Source organism: Rattus norvegicus, chromosome 12, assembly GCF_036323735.1.
Source record: "Rattus norvegicus strain BN/NHsdMcwi chromosome 12, GRCr8, whole genome shotgun sequence".
NCBI classification, from domain to species: domain Eukaryota; kingdom Metazoa; phylum Chordata; class Mammalia; order Rodentia; family Muridae; genus Rattus; species Rattus norvegicus.
The window spans coordinates 15,491,846-15,508,691 of NC_086030.1; the positions used below are offsets into that span (position 1 = coordinate 15,491,846).

The window sequence follows — 16,846 nt, forward strand, 5'->3', positions numbered from 1 at the left end:
GACCAGAATGGAGAGTTTTTGCAAAGTCACCTGCTGGCTGGGTGAACAGATTCTCAGCGTCCTGCCTGCCGACAACTGCTGTATGAAGCTCAGAAGGGCAGAAAGCAAGGGTTTCTGTCTCTCTCCGTGGAAGGTGCATCCTGCCTGCACCCGGTAATGGAACTCCGTTTCTGTGCTGGAGTTAAAGATGAAAAGAAAAATCACCATTTATGTCAATGAGACTAAGTAAACACTTGCGCAGAAAACAGAGGAGTTAACCGAGCTTGCCATGCAAGTCTGAGGACCTGAGTTTGAATCTCCAGCATCCAGGTAAAAACCCAAGTGTGGTGGCCCAGACCTATAATCCTCATATAAGAGTGGCAGAGACAGGGGTTGGGGATTTAGCTCAGTGGTAGAGCGCTTGCCTAGCAAGCACAAGGCCCTGGGTTCGGTCCCCAGCTCCGGAAAAAAAAAAGAAAAGAGTGGCAGAGACAGGAGGCTCCCCAGAGCATGCCAGGCAGCCAGTATAGCTGGCTTGGTGAGTTCCAGATTCAGTGAGAGACCCTTGCTCAAAAACTAAGATGGAGGGTTAGGAAGATGGCTCAGTAGGTATCTTAGTCAGGGTTTCCATTGCTGTAAAGAGACACTATAAAGGTCATTCTTATAAAGGGCAACATTTAATTGGGGCTGGTATACAAGTTCTGAGGCTCAGTCCATTATCATCGTGGTGGCGAGCATGGCAGCATCCAGGTGGGCACGGCGCTAGAGGAGCTGAGAGGTCTGTATCTTCATCCAAAGGAAGCCAGGAGCAGACCGGTTTCCGGCAGCTAGGAAGAGGATCTCAAAAGCCCACCCCCCACAGTGACGCACTTCCTCCAACAAGGCCACGCCTCCTGATAGAGCCATTCTCCGAGTTAAGCATATTTAAACCACCAGAGTGGGTAAAGCGTTTACCACCACCTAGTTGTGAGGACCCGAGTTTGAGTCTCTAGCAGTGATACTAAAACAAAAACAGGGGGCTGGAGAGATGGCTCAGCGGTTAAGAGCACTGGCTGCTTTTCCAGAGGTCCTGAGTACAATTCCCAGCAACCACATGGTGGCTCACAACCATCTGTAATGGGATCAGACGCCCTCTTCTGGTGTGTCTGAAGACAGTGTACTCACATATATAAAATAAATAAATAAAACTTAAAAAAAAAAAAAAAGCAAAAAACAAATATAGGGGTTGGGGATTTAGCTCAGTGGTAGAGTGCTTGCCTAGCAAGTGCAAGGCCCCGGGTTCGGTCCCCAGCTCCGAAAAGAAAAGAAAAGAAAAGAGAAAAGAAAAGAAAAAAAAAAAACAAATATAGTAACCTGTGCCTGTAATCTGTGCTCTTAACAGAGTTGGGTGGTAGACAGAGTAGGATCCTCAAAGCCAGCTAGCCCAGAGTCTGAAGCACAGAACAAGAAATTGCGTCTCGGGCTGGAGAGATGGCTCAGCGGTTAAGAGCACCCGACTGCTCTTCCAGAGGTCATGAGTTCAATTCCCAGCAACCACATGGTGGCTCACAACCATCTGTAAAGAGATCTGATGCCCTCTTCTGGTGTATCTGAAGACAGCTACAGTGTACTTATATATAATAAATAAATAAATCTTTAAAAAAAAAAAAAAGAAATTGCGTCTCAAAGAAGAAGCCAAGGGTGAACACCTAAGGGTGTTCTCTGACCTCCACAAGGGTGCTGCGGCATGTTCTGTGTTCCCACAGCACATACAAGGGTTTCCAAGAGGCAGTGAGCCAGGTATGGTGGGACACACCCCTGATTCCAGCGCTCAGAAGACAAAGGCAGTCAGAGCCCTATGAGCTGGAGGAGAGCCTGGTCTACAAAGCAAGTTCTAGGCCAGCGGGGATTGTGAGACCCTACCTCGAAAATAAAGTGAAGTAAAATAATAAAATAAATAAATAAATAAATAAATAAATAAATAAATAAATAAAATAAAAATAAAATGCTGGAGAGTTGGCTTAGTGATTGAGAACATTTGTTGCTCTTCCAGAAGACCCAGGGTTGGTTCCCAGAGGCCACATGATGGCTTTCTTAGTTACTTCACTATTGCTGGGAAGTGACATCATGACCAAGACGACTCATGAAACATTTAATCTGGGCCTTGCCTACAATTTCAAAAGGTGAGTCCAAGCCCTCCACAGCGGGAAGCATGGCCACAAGCAGGCAGGCTCAGCACTGGAGCTGAAGCTAAGAGACTACATCCAGATCCAAATATTAGAGGGAGGGACAGAGGGAGGGAGAGACAGGGAGAGAGAGACAGGAGTAGAGGCTGATCATGAGCATGTGGAGAGAGAGGGGAGACGGGAGAGGGGAATGAGAGAGGGGGAAGGGGCAAGAGAGCAAGAGGGGGTACACACTTTTCATCCCAGCACTTGGGAGGCAGAGACAGGCGGATCTCTGAGTTCCAGGCCAACCTGGTCTACAGAGTGAGTTCTAGGGCAGCCAGGGCTACACAGATAAACCCTCAATCTTGAAAAAAAGTAAGTAAATAAATAAATTTTTTAAAAGATTTTATTTATTTGTTTATTATTTTTTGGTTCTTTTTATTTATTTATTTATTTTTTCGGAGCTGGGGACCGAACCCAGGGCCTTGCGCTTCCTAGGCAAGCGCTCTACCACTGAGCTAAGTCCCCAACCCCTTATTTGTTTATTATATATAAGTACATTGTAGCTGTCTTCGGATTGTAGCTGTCTTCGGACACACCAGAAGAGGACATCGGATCCCATTATGGATGGTTGTGAGCCACCATGTGGTTGTTGGGAATTGAACTCAGGACCTCTGGAAGAACAGTCAGTGCTCTTAACCGCTGAGCCATCTCTCCAGCCCAATAAATAAATTTTATCAAAGAACATTTTTCATAATTTATTATACTCCTTCCCCTCCCCCAACTCCTGCAAGGTTCTCCCTACCCCTACTAATCTTCATTGTTTTCTTTCCCCAAACAAAAACAAATAAAAAATGAAAATCAAAACAAAAATAAGACAAAATGAAACAAAACCCCAGTAAAAAGACACAGAGTCCATTTCGTGTTGGCCTGTCACTCCCGTGAGGCCTGCTCTGGGGTGTGGCTAAGACACCCAGTGGCACTCCACTGGAGAAAACTGATTTTTTCTTCCCAGCAGGTATCCATTGCAGAGAGCAATGTATCCCCCTTCCGCTCAGAGCTGGGATTTCTGATACCCTTTTCAGACCTCCACAGGTACTAGGCACATCTCACACATGATGCATGCGTGCGCACGCACACACACACACACACACACACACACACACACATACGGGCAAAATACACATGCTTAAAATATAACCAATAAGGGGTTGGGGATTTAGCTCAGTGGTAGAGCGCTTGCCTAGGAAGCGCAAGGCCCTGGGTTCGGTTCCCAGCTCCAAAAAAAGAAAAGAAAAGAAAAGAAAAATATAACCAATAATTGAAAAATAGTAAAATAGTAAAAATAGTAAAAGTTAAAAACTAGAGTGTGATAGAGGAAGATTTCAGATGTGGACACTCTCCCCTCACCTATGTGCACGTACACCACAGACAAACACTTGTGCAAACATTTGTGCAAAATGGTTATAGAAAACCACAGAACACACTTAGTTCCAATAACTGGTTTGTTTGATAACCAGTTTACACTGGTTATCACGTGTATGTTTACACGTTCTGTTTTCGTCCTAGTGAACTACTAGGGATCAAAGCCAGGGCCCCCCATACCCGACAGACAAATACTCTACCCCTGAGCTCCAGGTAGGTTATCTAGGAGAGTCTGACACAGCTAGAGATGTGTGACTCAGTGCTAGGACACTTGCGCAGTGTGTGTGCCAGACCTGGATTGAATCTCCAGCACTCGGAGAAAAAAAAAAAAAAAACCACAAAACAAAACAACAAAACCAAAAAGCAACAAGAGAGCAACAAAAGCTATTTCATAAATTATATAGCTTGGTTTTTGAACACACTGAAAGTTTACTGCTTTAAGAATCAAACTGCTGGGGGCTGGAGAGATGGCTCAACGGTTAAGAGCACTGACTGTTCTTCCAGAGGTCATGAGTTCAATTCCCAGCACCCACATGGTGGCTCACAACCATTTGTAATGAGATCTGGTGCCCTCTTCTGGCCTGCAGTCACATATGCAGGCAGAATGAATCTTAAAAAAAAAAAAAAAAGAATCAAACTGCTGTCACCATAGCGCAAGCTTTAGTCCCTAAATAAATTCACAGAACCGAGTGGCAATTGGTTCACCCCCTCCTCTCTCTCTCTCTTGTTCTTTGCTCTTCTCTTCCCCTCTTTGTCCCTTCTCTCCCCATCCCCCACTTCCCTCCACGTGCTCATGGCCTGCCTTTACTACTCCCCTCTTCTACTCTTCTCTCATTAAACCTTTCCACGTGGAACCATGTTGGTTTGGTGTGCTCTGTCTGGACACGAGCTGAGATTTAAACCCCCAATATTGGTGACCGGTACTCGGTATTGGATCTCCCTGTGACTACCTGCGTACTGGTCCCGCTCTGGGACCTTGGATGTGATCGCATAGAGCTGCGGGGCTGTGGTGGGGAGGGATGGGACTGCGTGCACCCGCCACTCCCTCCCTATCTCCCACCAGCCCGCAGCCCACCCTGGGCCTGGGGCATGGACGTGGTCGCCGTTGCTCGTTGCTCGCTGTGGGTCGCTCGCCGTGGGCCACGTGCTAGCACGGGGCTGTAGAGGAGGGGTGGAGCCACGCACCGCTGCCACCCCGCACCACCTGATTGCCGCCATGCATCCTGCTCTTGCAGCCACTGCTTCCATGCACAGCAGCTGAATTCAATCGTAGCTGCTGCCTCCACTACGCCATCTACACCATCCGACCAACACCACCACCACCTGCTGACTGCTGTGGGGCTCAGAACTTTCACCAAGTGAGTTGCTGTTGCAGCTGGCCCACATGCAGACTTTTGCATGAGGCACTGCCCTCCGCGGTTCACCACGTGGTGCCAGCTCTTGCCAGGTTGGTCACTTAAATAGGCCCTCATCAACCACAAGGGTCCCTCTTCTTCTACCAGACTGCAGCTGCAATTTCCACACAAACCCCAGCAGATTGGTAGGTCTATTCTGATTGGCAAAGAGGACCCCAGATTTCTCAGCTAGGGACTGGCCAGCCTTTGTGGGGTAAAGGGACTTCCTAGCTAACATATGAGATAGGACTTCAGTCATTGGGTGGAGCACCTCGAAAGCAGTTCCTCACTTTCCTCCACCTCCAGGCTCTCACAGCCATTCGCAAAATCCCAGGCCTGGGTAGGAACGCTTTCTGGCGGGTCCAGGCCCCATGTATGGCCTCTAGGAGTCTAAGTGAGGACTCAGACACCTGACCTGGCAAAGTGCTTCTGTCACCAGCAATTCCTCCTGGGACGCCGGGACGAATTACTTGATAACTACCCCCCAATGGGCAATCTGTTGTCTTCGAACGTACCTCCAGATTATGTTTTCTGGAGAATTTGGGAACTTCAAAACTAATGCCTCACCTGAGGACATCAAACTGATACACCCTCACAGTGATGTCTGGACTCGGTACAACGGTTCAAAATGGCCACATAACGGCACGCTAAATTCCTCAGTTTCACGGGATCTTCACAATCATTGCCAGCAGTCTGGTAAATGGAAGGAGATTCTTCTTTTTTTTTAAAGATTTATTTATTTATTATATATAAGTATACTGTAGCTGTCTTCAGACACACCAGAAGAGGGCATCAGATTTCTTTACAGATGGTTGTGAGCCACCATGTGGTGGTTGCTGGGATTTGAACTCAGGACCTCTGGAAGAGCAAGCAGTCAGTGCTCTTAACCACTGAGCCATCTCTTTCCAGCCTCCCCCCCCCCCTTTTTTTTTTTTTTTTTTTTTTTTTGAGAGTTTCTCTCTGATGACAATGTCAGGCCGGGCCTGGATAAACTGCTCTCTGGCTCAGGAGCACCAGCTCTGAGAGTAGCCCCAGCACTGGTCAGAGCAATTAATAATCCCTAGTCTCACCTACAGGTCTATCGGTCTTCGCCGCCTGTCCCTATTTCCTGGGATGTTTTGGTCTAATTTACACTAAGCAGAAAGCATTATCTCTCTGTGGCCAATAAACTAGCATCTCTTGCTATCGATCCATAGCATAGGCCTCCCCTCCTCCCTTCTTCGCTGCTGCTGTACTGCTGCAGCTTCTGGTTCGCTGTCCTGTGGAAAGCAGGAACTCTGTCTGTGAGACCTGCTTTCCCACGCTCGCTCTCGCTCGTGTGCGACTCCTACACTTGGCGCACTCTCTCATGCGCGTGGGGATTCTGTGCTCTGCCTGCCGCTGCGTGAGTCTGGCCCCGCCCCTGCGTCCTGCCAGGGATTCTGCTTGCTAAGACCCCCATGCAAGTGAGCTCTCTCTTTCTGTCCTGGACTTTGCTCCTGTGCTCGGCCCGGTCCTTGTCGTGCTGGCCACAAAACCACCCTTGCACCAGTGCCTCAGCTGTGCACGCCTGCATGCACGCGCTTGCTTGAACCTCTCCCTTGTTCTACAGATTTTTCATTCCTGCCTTGTCTTGACTATGATCCTTACTGATAATTTACTTCCTGAGGAACGCTGGCGAGTTTGGAGCAGGTGAGAACTCGTTCAGGTGAGATCCATCAAACAAATGGAACATATCCGGTTGGACGCGAGGCAGTACCTGACCAAGGTCCCCGATGGAATTATAATTCCACAGGCGGTATTTTAGTCAAAGATAGACTCATAACCTGACTCCTAGACGGTCTGTGCAGGACAGTCTTAAAACCAGTGAAATTTTGAAAACTACAAGAGGTCATTCAGGAGAAACAGGGAAACCCATCCCAATTTTTAGAACACCTCGCAAAGGCTTTATTGCAATGCACGTATCTGGACCCTGAAAACCCAGAAGGTAAGCAATTTCTGATGACCTATTTCTTTTCCCAGAGCTACCCCAACCTAAAAGACAAACTTAAAAAGCTAGAGAAGGGGACCCTGAACTCCACGGGCAGAATTTTTGGCACTGGCCTTTAAAGTGTACCATGGGAGAGATGAGAAGGCTCGCAGACAAAAATACCATATGCTGGCAATGACTGTGTGACCAACCCCAGCCATTCCCCCGGACGCCTGGTCTTCTAAGGCTAAGAGACCACTAGGTCCCTGCTACAAATGTGGTCAACAAGGTCATTGGGTGAGGGCTTCCCTAACCCCCTCAAACCAAGGGGTCCTAGATGCCATCAAGAGGGACACTGGGTTGTCAATTGTCCTCATGTTGCACAGGACAGGGGGACATCACATCCAAGAAGCCCTCCAGTGGATCTCCTAGGCTTGGCTGTGGACAACTGAAGGGGCCTGAGTTCCCTGGACCAGCAGGGAGCCCTGGGTAATTATCATGGTATATGGGCGACCCATCTCCTTCCTCTTCGACGCTGGAGCCACTTACTCGGTCTTTACGGAGTTTTGGGGACCCACTTCTCTGTCCCATTTCCCTATTATTGGGGTAGGGGGACAACCTTACCTTTCTCACCAAATCCCACTGCCTAAGAGGGTGTACCTCTCACCCATTCCTTTTTGGTAATGCCAACATGCCCTGTCCCCTCATTGGGAAGGATCTTCTAGCTAAGTTAGGAGTCTATTTCCTTTGCTCCCCTCTTTTGCCCAAACCCAAGCTCGCCTGCAACCCTTCTGCTCCCTCTACTCAGCCAAACTACTAACACAGACATGTTGCTTCCTTTACCAGCTTCTCAGGTAGACCCCCCTGCCCCCCCGCCAAGTCTGGGAGGTCCAGAACACTCTGTTGCTAAACAAACAGGCTTTCCAAATAGGATCTGGAAACTGCTTTCTCTCTCTGTCTTTTTGCCGTGGCAAACTGTTTTAAGACATCCAGGACACATTCTGTAGGACAAACTCTTCCTTCTGCTCCACAAAAAAGCTCATCGTAAAGAATGTTCATGTTGTTAACTCATGTTGTTATCTCTTTTGTAAACTTATAAGCTACAGGAAACCCACTCAGACCTACCTCTCATGCACCAAATAGACTCCACCCAGATAAGTACGTCTGCCTAAAGTTCCCACTTACTACGTATTCCAAAGCGGGGGATTCCTCTGGGTTTCAAATGCACATCTAAGAAAAAAATTTTCTTTTCTCCCAAATGCACTTAATCCTTTTCTCTGCCTATAATAAATATATCTGTGTGCCAGCATCTTGTCAAGTCCAGGTGCTTACTACACCCGAGACAGCTCCAGAGAAGCCACCTCCAGATGTTCAATCTCCTCTCATAGACACAAACACTTCTATTGTACCTGTTCCTTCTGACCTATCCTCAGACGGTTCCACAGATCCTGGACAACAAGGAGACAGCCAACTCTTTTTTTTTTTTTTTTTTTTTCTTTTTTTCGGAGCTGGGGACCGAACCCAGGGCCTTGCGCTTGCTAGGCAAGCGCTCTACCTCTGAGCCAAATCCCCAACTCCAGCCAACTCTTGAGACTGGAAAAACATCCCATACCAACTTCTCTAGGTTCCCTAGAGACACATCACCCCAAAGTAAGCGTGAAGTAGTCAGAGATCACGATGACCCTATTCCTGCTCCACCATTGTCTCTAATTTTTCTTTTTTAATTAAATCAAAATGGGGGAATGTTGGTATTCTGTCTAAGCTCCACCCCCACAGCTACCTGGGAATAGCCAGGTATGCTCCGCCCCACAGTTGCCTGGTAACAGCCTGGCATGCCTGATACTATATAAGGGGCTGCTTGCCCCCTCCACGCTCTCTTACTTTTTACTCTTGCCCTCTTCACTTTGTCCCTTCTCTCCCAACCCCCTCCCCTCCCCTCCACGTGCTCATGGCCGGCCTTTACTTCTCCCCTCTTCTACTCTTCTCTCATTAAACCTCTCCACGTGGAACCATGTTGGTTTGGTGTGGTCTGTCTGGATGCCAGTCAAGATTTAAACCCTAACAACCTCAACTAAGGAGTGCAACCTTTGTCTCCTATAGAGTAGTTTCTGTTAGGTGAGTCAGCCTGGGGTTTCCTCCTCCTATCCCTGACCTGGCCTTAGCAGTTTACCCGATAACTTCATTAGCCATCTTTCTTGACACAGCTCACACCCTTAGGTCTGCATGCCATTTTCCCTGCCTTCTCTCATCCATTCCTTTCCTACTGCACCTTCTCAGCTCCTGGAGAGAAGATCTCTTGGCTAATTCGTGTAAACCACTGTCGTTACCATTCCTTCTAGGCTCCGCCCCACAGTTACCTGGCAACAACTAGGCAGGTCTGGCTTGCTATAAAGGGGGGTGTTTGACCCCTCCTCATTCTCCTACTCTCTCTCTCTTCTCTCCCAGACCCCTCTCTTCCCACCTCTCCACGAGTTCCTGGCCAACCTCTTCTCTTTCTTCTCTCTCCATCTCTACTCCCTTCTCAACTCTCCTTCTCACACCCCTAAATAAATGTTACTCTATACTGTTGTATGGCTGGGACGCCAGGGGATAGGGATGTCTGAGCATGGGCCCACCGAGGTACCCCTCCCACCTCACCTACATAGCTCTACAAAACGTATCCTGGCTCTTTTTATAAAACGTTTAACAACTGTGCTAAATAAAACAGAATAGAACCTGTAAATGTCCGTCAAATGCAAGCATCACTCACCGTGCTTGAGGGCTTTGTAAGGAGATAGGGAGGATCCTGCATTCCTTTGGCCATGAGTGACTACGGTGGACTTCCAGGCTTGACCCACCGTTGTTTGTATTTTCTAGCTTTTTTGTTTTTTTTTTTGTTTGTTTGTTTTAGAAAAAAACAAACACAAAAATCAACCAATTTCTTCTTTTTTAAAAAGATTTATTCATTTATTATGTACACTGTAGCTGTCTTCAGATACACCAGAAGAGGGCATCGGATCTCTTTATCAATGGTTGTGAGCCACCATGTGGTTGCTGGGAATTGAACTCAGGACCTCTGGAAGAGCAGTCAGCACTCTTAACCGATGAGCCATCTCTCCAGCCCAACCAATTACTTCTTTTCTTTTCCTTTCCCTCTTTTTCTCCTCTAGAGTGGAACCACAGATTAGGCCCAGGACCCTATATACTAGGTCCAAAAACTACCACCTTTTAGCTGGACACCTTTAATCCCTGAGGCACAGGCAGGCAGATCTCTGTGAGTTCGGGATCAGCTCCGTCTACAGTGTGAGTTCCAGCACAGCAAGGACTACACAGTGAGACCCCGTCTCAAACAACAGCAAAACTAGACTCATTCCTTCACTTCAGGGCATTTTGCTCACATTTCCCTGCGGTGATGAGCTAACGTCTGTAGGCAGTTTCCATGAGCTTCCCCCGTCCTCCACCAAGGACAAAGGGACAGACACACTTTTAATTTCATTTTTATTGACTCTTGAGTGTCTTTGTGTTGTCACGTGTACGCAGCGATGTGTGGCCCCCTAGAGGCCAGAGCAGAAAGGTGCAGTTTGCCTCACATTTCAACAGTACAGCCCATCCTGCTGGAGAAGGCACAGCAGCTGCCAGTTCTGAGAGAGGCCGGTGAGCCCCGTATGTTTTCTAAAGCATTTCCAGAACTCTCCATTGGGCAATGTGCAACGATGGCTGAGTGACCCAAATCTGATTATACAGAAAAGCTGGGAAGGGAGTTGGTGTTCTTGCCTAACAAGGGCAAGGCCCTGGTTCGGTCCCCAGCACTGTAAGAAAACCGCGGCTTCAGAAGACATAACAGCATACTGCTACCACACACTTTCCTTCATCCCCGCCCCACAACAACCCCAAGAGGCCCAATGTGATTATGGGCCTCTACAGCCCAGACTTAGAGCCTCAGGAACTCACAGTGTAAGGGATAGACCTGTGACTTGAACACACGACCTCTGGCCAGGGAGAGAACTGACAAGATTAGGATGGAGAAGAAGCAAAACATGGAGGGAGGATTTGATACAGAAAATTGGAGAGTGGCCAAAGACACTTGCTGGCAAGTCTGGTGGCCCCTGGAATGCCAGTAAAGGTGGAGGGTGAGGGCGGACACCCACAAGCACCGTGGGATGTCGCATACGCATGCAATAATAGGGACTATAAAATAAAAATGTCAAAACCTAGCAAAACGTCAAGCGTCATGATACACACAGCCTGGAGTCTCAGCAATCATGAGGCTGAGGAAGGAAGGTCGAGAGTTCAAGGCCAGCCTGAGCTACATAGTGAGTTCCATCCCAGCCTAGTGAGATCCTGTGTCAAAACAAAACAAAATAAAACCAGGCAAGCCAGCAAGATGGCTCAGAGGGTAAAGACATTCACCTGAAAACCTGAAATCAGTCGCACGTGGGTTCTCTGATCACACACACACACACACACACACACACACACACACACATTAAATAAATGTTATAAGAAAAAAAGACCCTAAAATTAATGAAAGTTTGGAGCGATGGTTCAGACATTGAGAAAACTTGCTCTGAAGTGAGGACCAGAATTCAGATTACTCTCTTAACACACCAGGTGTCCCCTGCAAATGCCTATAGTTCCAAGTGCAAGGTGAGCAGAAACCAGTGGCATCTCGGGGGTTTGCTGGTTTCCAGCCTAACTGAGACTAGGTTTGGGCAAGGACCTTGCCTCAGAATGGCAGAGTAGCAGCAGGGAGCACCCAATGCCCTCTTCAGGCCTCTGTGTGTTGTATACAGGTGCACACACCCCTACAAACACAAACAACACACACACACACACACACACACACACACACCTGCATACACTCTCACACATAAATAAGCAAATTTAAAAAGCACTAATTTAAAAAAAAAATACAGAATTTACCAGTGAGGTGGCTCAGCAGGTGAAGTCTGCCAAGCCTGAGGTACTGAGGGAACCCTGGGACCCACACGGTGGTAGGAGAAAGCTGTCCTCTGCTCTCTGCACCCACACCACTGCACACATGCACACAGGAACACAGTCATGATGGCTCGGCAGTTAAGAGCACTGGCTGCTCTCCCAGAGGTCCCGAGTCAATACCCAGCAACCACATGGCAGCTCACAACTGCGACTCCGATTGCAGGGTATCTTGACACCTTCACAGGAACATGCAGGCAGGCAAAATAAGGCAAAACGCCCAGTGCACATAAGAATAAAAAAATCTTTAAAAAGAAATACAAGATTAGAAACGACAACCATCCTCTCTTATGCAGGCTGAAAACCTGACTCCTGTCAACTAAAGAAAATCAACTCTGGCCACGGAGTGGAGTGGGAGTGGGCCCACGTTGCCAAGGTCCACAGCGATCAGTGTGCCCTTCAATGAGCAAACTGAGGTCAAAGAAGTGTCCCAGACAACAGAATCCAGGTCTTCCTGTGACACTAGGGCTTCAACAATGCAGCATTTAGCAGCTCCAAGCAGCCCATGGTGTGGCCACTCAGCCCTAATTACATGGGGTTTTAGGAGGTGCTAGAGTAGAGAAGCTACAGGAGGTTAAATGAAAGAGCTCTACACCGCTATTGAAAAACTGTCAGGTACGACGGGTACGGACTTTCAGGCAGCCAACTTTAGGATCACCCACACTCTTGCAGGCAGCCCCTCATCCATGCTCTGTAAGTAAGCCCACTCGATCTACAGGAAGAACTTGGTACAATCAGTTTGGTTTGTCATCGGGATCTTAGGAGGAGTAGGAAGACCTTTATTTTTTAAAGCTTTATTTACTTATTATATATAAGTACACTGTTGCTGTCTTCAGACACACCAGAAGAGGGGATCAGATCTCATTACAGATGGTTGTGAGCCACCATGTGGTTGCGGGGAATTGAACTCAGGACCTCTAGGAAGAGCAACCAGTGCTCTTAACCACTGAGCCATCTCTCCAGCCCGGAAGACATTATTTTTAACCCCCTCCCACCCGCCCCAGGGAAGGAATTCTTGCAACAAAGTGGGAGGAAGACATCAGTATATCCAGTGATATTATCACACATCAGCATTAATATTATGTTCCATCTATCTAGGTCGTAGAGACTGAGCAATAAATACCCTGACGCCCTGGCACAGTCACAAAAGTCACGTTTCTCTCACTCCTCCCCAAAGGAGAAAAGTCCATCCTCAAGGGCTACTGTCTAGCCCCGAGGGACCCATCGAGTCACGTGTCCTCACGGGTCCCGGGCCAAGCGCGTCCTTACACGCCGGCAATTCCTCAGGGCACCGCTTCCTGCGTTCCAGCATTCTCTTTCCTCTTCCTCCTCCTCGCGTCTACACCGGCCTGCACTGCTCCCGAAGCGGAGCCCCGAGAGAGCGGACGCAGCAACCGCACCTTCCTTCCTCAGTCGCAGAGAGCGACCGGCTAGCTGGACCCGGCGCGACCTCGAGAGTGCGCACGCGCGCCGTCTGTCCCCGAGCGGGCGAGATCGCCGCTGAGCGCAGCAGTCAATCGTGAGCTCCCAGGCAGTTGCGTCACTCCGAGTCTGGCCAATCAGCGCTGAATCGATTATTGCTTCCGGCCCGCCCTCTCGCCTGAGGCCGGGGGAGGACCCGACTGTAGCTAAAGCCTTGGAGTTCAGAAGCCTCGGCTGGGAACCCGCCCCGCCGGGCGTGGGCCCAGGTAAGTGCGGCGCGGTGTCCCCGCATTAGCGGTGACAGGGCTATGGGGACTCTAATCGGGGAGATTGGGGTGGCGCAGAGCAAAGGTGCCCCCAGTTTCCCGATCCCTCTCCTCCATTGGCTGCGTTAACTGGGACGATCAAGAGAGGGAGAGGGACTGTACCTGTGTTCTCTGCTGCACACCTGCAGGGCACCGGGCCAACCCCTGCCTTGGAACCCCTAAACGCCGGCCTGTGGACCTGCTTCATAGCACGCCCCCACTGCAGTCTTAGGACCGCAGAGATTTGAAGAAGCCGATCGCCGAGCCTGCATGATTTAGAGAAATGGAGCGTCCAGGGGCCTGTCTGTAGCCTTCTCCCTTGACGTTGGGAGCAAATCTGCTTGCTTTAGGATTAGTGTAGGCAGATGGTCAGGGCCCTACAGCTCCACATATGCTCCTGGTGGCAGTGCAGGGGACCCACCTGTCGCCCAAGTGCAGGAACTGGATCAAAGCCAGGTCGCTTCCTGCCCGCTATTTACTCTCCAGGAAGGGCCCCCACTCCCATACAAGCTCTGCTATTTCCTGTCTCCTCTTTTAACCCTGATATGGCTTTGGAGTGGTCCCTGAGCTTGGCAGCCAGGAAACAACTTTAATAGCCAGCGCACATCAGACAGGAGTGAGGGTGTAACAGAAGAACCAGAAGCCTTGCAAGAGGCAGCCCGAAGACAGATTCTGGAGAAGTAAACATTTTGAGGCTTCCTTGTGCTGCATTGTGGCCTTAAGAGCATCTACTGTCCACTACTTTCCCCGGGTTTTTTTTTTTTTTTAATTTCTTTGTGTGTGCAGGTGCACAAGTGGGTGTGGAAGCCAGAGGTCAATCTGTACTATCTACCTCGGTTTTTTAAAGATGGGATTTCTCTCTAGCCTGGGGTTCACTGATTAGGCTAGGCTAACCAACCGGAAACACCAGGGATCTTCAGCTCTAGGATTGTAAGCAAATGCCCTTGAGGCTCACATTTTTACAGTTAGAGTGTGTGTGTGTGTGTGTGTGTGTGTGTGTGTGTGCACGTGTGTGCATGCGCACCCGCTCCTGTGTGGGGATAGCTCAGAAGATAGCTTGCTGGAGTGGGTGCTGTCCTTCCATCAAGTTTAACCCAGGGATCAAACTTAGATTGTTCAGCTGGACAGCGAGTGTCTTTACTGGATCAGCCATGTATGTAGCTGGCTACCCCCAAACATACACACGCTTTTATTTTAAGAATATGGGTTGGGGCTGGGGATTTAGCTCAGTGGTAGAGCGCTTACCTAGGAAGCGCAAGGCCCTGGGTTCGGTCCCCAGCTCCGAAAAAAAGAACCAAAAAAAAAAAAAAAAAGAATATGGGTTAAACTTTTGTCCTCCTCCTTACAAGGTAAGCACCTTACCAACTAAGTCATCTTCCTAGACTTCTTTGTGTGTATTTTTTTTATTGTTGTTGTTGTTGGTGGTGGTGGTTTTGTTTTTTTTTTTTTGTTGTTGTTTTGTTTTGTTTCTTTTTTTTTTTTGAGTCAAGGGCTTACTGTTGTTATTTGTTTTGTTTTGTTTGAGACAAGGGTTTACTGTGTATATGTAGGCCAGTCTTGCCCGCACTTGGAGCTGTCCTGCTTTAACCTTACAGGCGCTGAGATTTCAGGCACATGCCCCTATATTGGGCTGTGTTTTTTGGTCTCTGAAAGACTCTGTGAATAAACTGACCCAGAATGGCTTTTGTGGTGGTGAGTCTTTTTAACCAAGTGATTGAAGGACCGTCCCCGTTAACATTTGTTTTTAGCGCTTCGTGGTCAAGCAGAGGTTGCTGCCAGAGGATATGTTCCCTCTGTCCCTTCACTTCCGTGAAACAAAGATATTCCTGAATCACAAGACCTCCACACATCCACTTCAAGAGTCCTGTGACCCAGTGACCCAAGCGAGGTTTCGTGGTGATCTCACAGGAAGTGGCGTGTGACAAGTCAGGGGACATCCCGTGGAGGCAGAAAGAAGCTGTGGTTGGCCAAGGCTGTTTAGCCTGTATGGCCTTTACCTCAGGTGTGACCGGTGCCTGAGTCCCATCTGGAAGGGAGTTTATAAACACAGTCCCCGCCCCACCCTATCTCTGCAGAGTCCTCTCCACTAACTGCCCCAAAGGTTCAATTATGTCTGAGAGAAAATGACTGCTTAGTCATCTGTCGGAAGGAAAGTGTTTCAAATACATGTTTACCTTCTGAGCTCACCCTTCAGGCACAGGGTGACTTAATTGATTGTTTTTACATTGAACTGTGACTTGTTTGGGGGGAGACATTGAGACAGAGTCTTACTTTGTAGTCTCCGCTGGCCTTCAATCCCTCTCCCTGTATTTGCCCCTTCCTGGCTGTAGCTACAGGCATGTGATGAATATAGATAAGATATAAAAAGAAGTGCGACGTGTCCTAGGTATGATGGAGGAGAAGGTTTATTATAGATATGTGAGGGAATGTAGCCAGAGACACCTGGGAGAGCCCCGAGTGGACAGGACCCTGAGTCATGAGGGGAGGGAGAGAGGAGCCAGAGCAACTGGGTTTAGCAGCCAGGAAGCCCGAAGGTACACAGAGGCTGGGCAAGCAAAATGGGTGGATTATCTAGGAAAGTTTAGGGTAGAGGGTGGGATCTGCCAGCCAAGAGGACCCTGTAATACGGAGGGACTGAAGGATTCTGGGAGAACCTGGCAGCCAGTGCTGCTTTCATATCTTAAATAGTCACCTCAGCCCTTTGTCTTAGGTTTAAAACCTAACATTATTTATTTGTTTGTTTGTGTAGCCCAGGCTGTCCTGGAATGCACTCAGTAGACCAGGCTGGCCTTGAATTCAGAGATCCACCTGCCTCTGCCTCCCGTGTGCTGGGATTAAAAGGTGTGCTCCACCACCGCCACCCGGATTGTTTTCTTTTTTAAAAATTACTTTAATTGTATCTATTAATGGTTCGTGTTCATGTGTGTGCATGTTAGTAGTCAAGAGGACAACTTCGTAGAGTCTGTTCTCCGATTCTGCCACATGTGGTTTTTGGAGGTTAAACTCAAGTAGGTCAGTCCCGTGTGGCAGATGGCCTTTACCTACTAAGCTACGTTACCCACCTCTGGCTCCATTTTTCTTCTCAAGAGATAGGAGCCTTGTGAGAGAGTAGACAATCTGTAATCCCAGCACCAGGGAGGATGAGGCAGAAAGACTATGGAGTCCAGGCCAGCCAGGACTCTATAGTGAGACCTTGACTCAAATATAAACAGATCCTGAGAAGCGGGATTAATGGCTGTGTCTCGAGCAGTT

The 16,846-nt window shown here is 48.5% G+C and overlaps 1 protein-coding gene across 3 annotated transcripts in view; it reads left to right on the forward strand.

Moving 5' to 3' along the window:
* The first annotated feature begins 12,610 nt into the window (after window positions 1–12,610).
* The window catches only part of Tecpr1 (tectonin beta-propeller repeat containing 1), a 30,086-nt gene continuing 25,850 nt past the window's right edge, over window positions 12,611–16,846 (forward strand). Inside the window, exons 1-2 of one of the 3 annotated variants that reach the window (XM_017598316.3) lie at window positions 13,450–13,555; window positions 15,343–15,596. The gene's annotated coding sequence lies outside the window, so the exon portion shown is untranslated. 3 annotated transcript variants of the gene reach the window in all.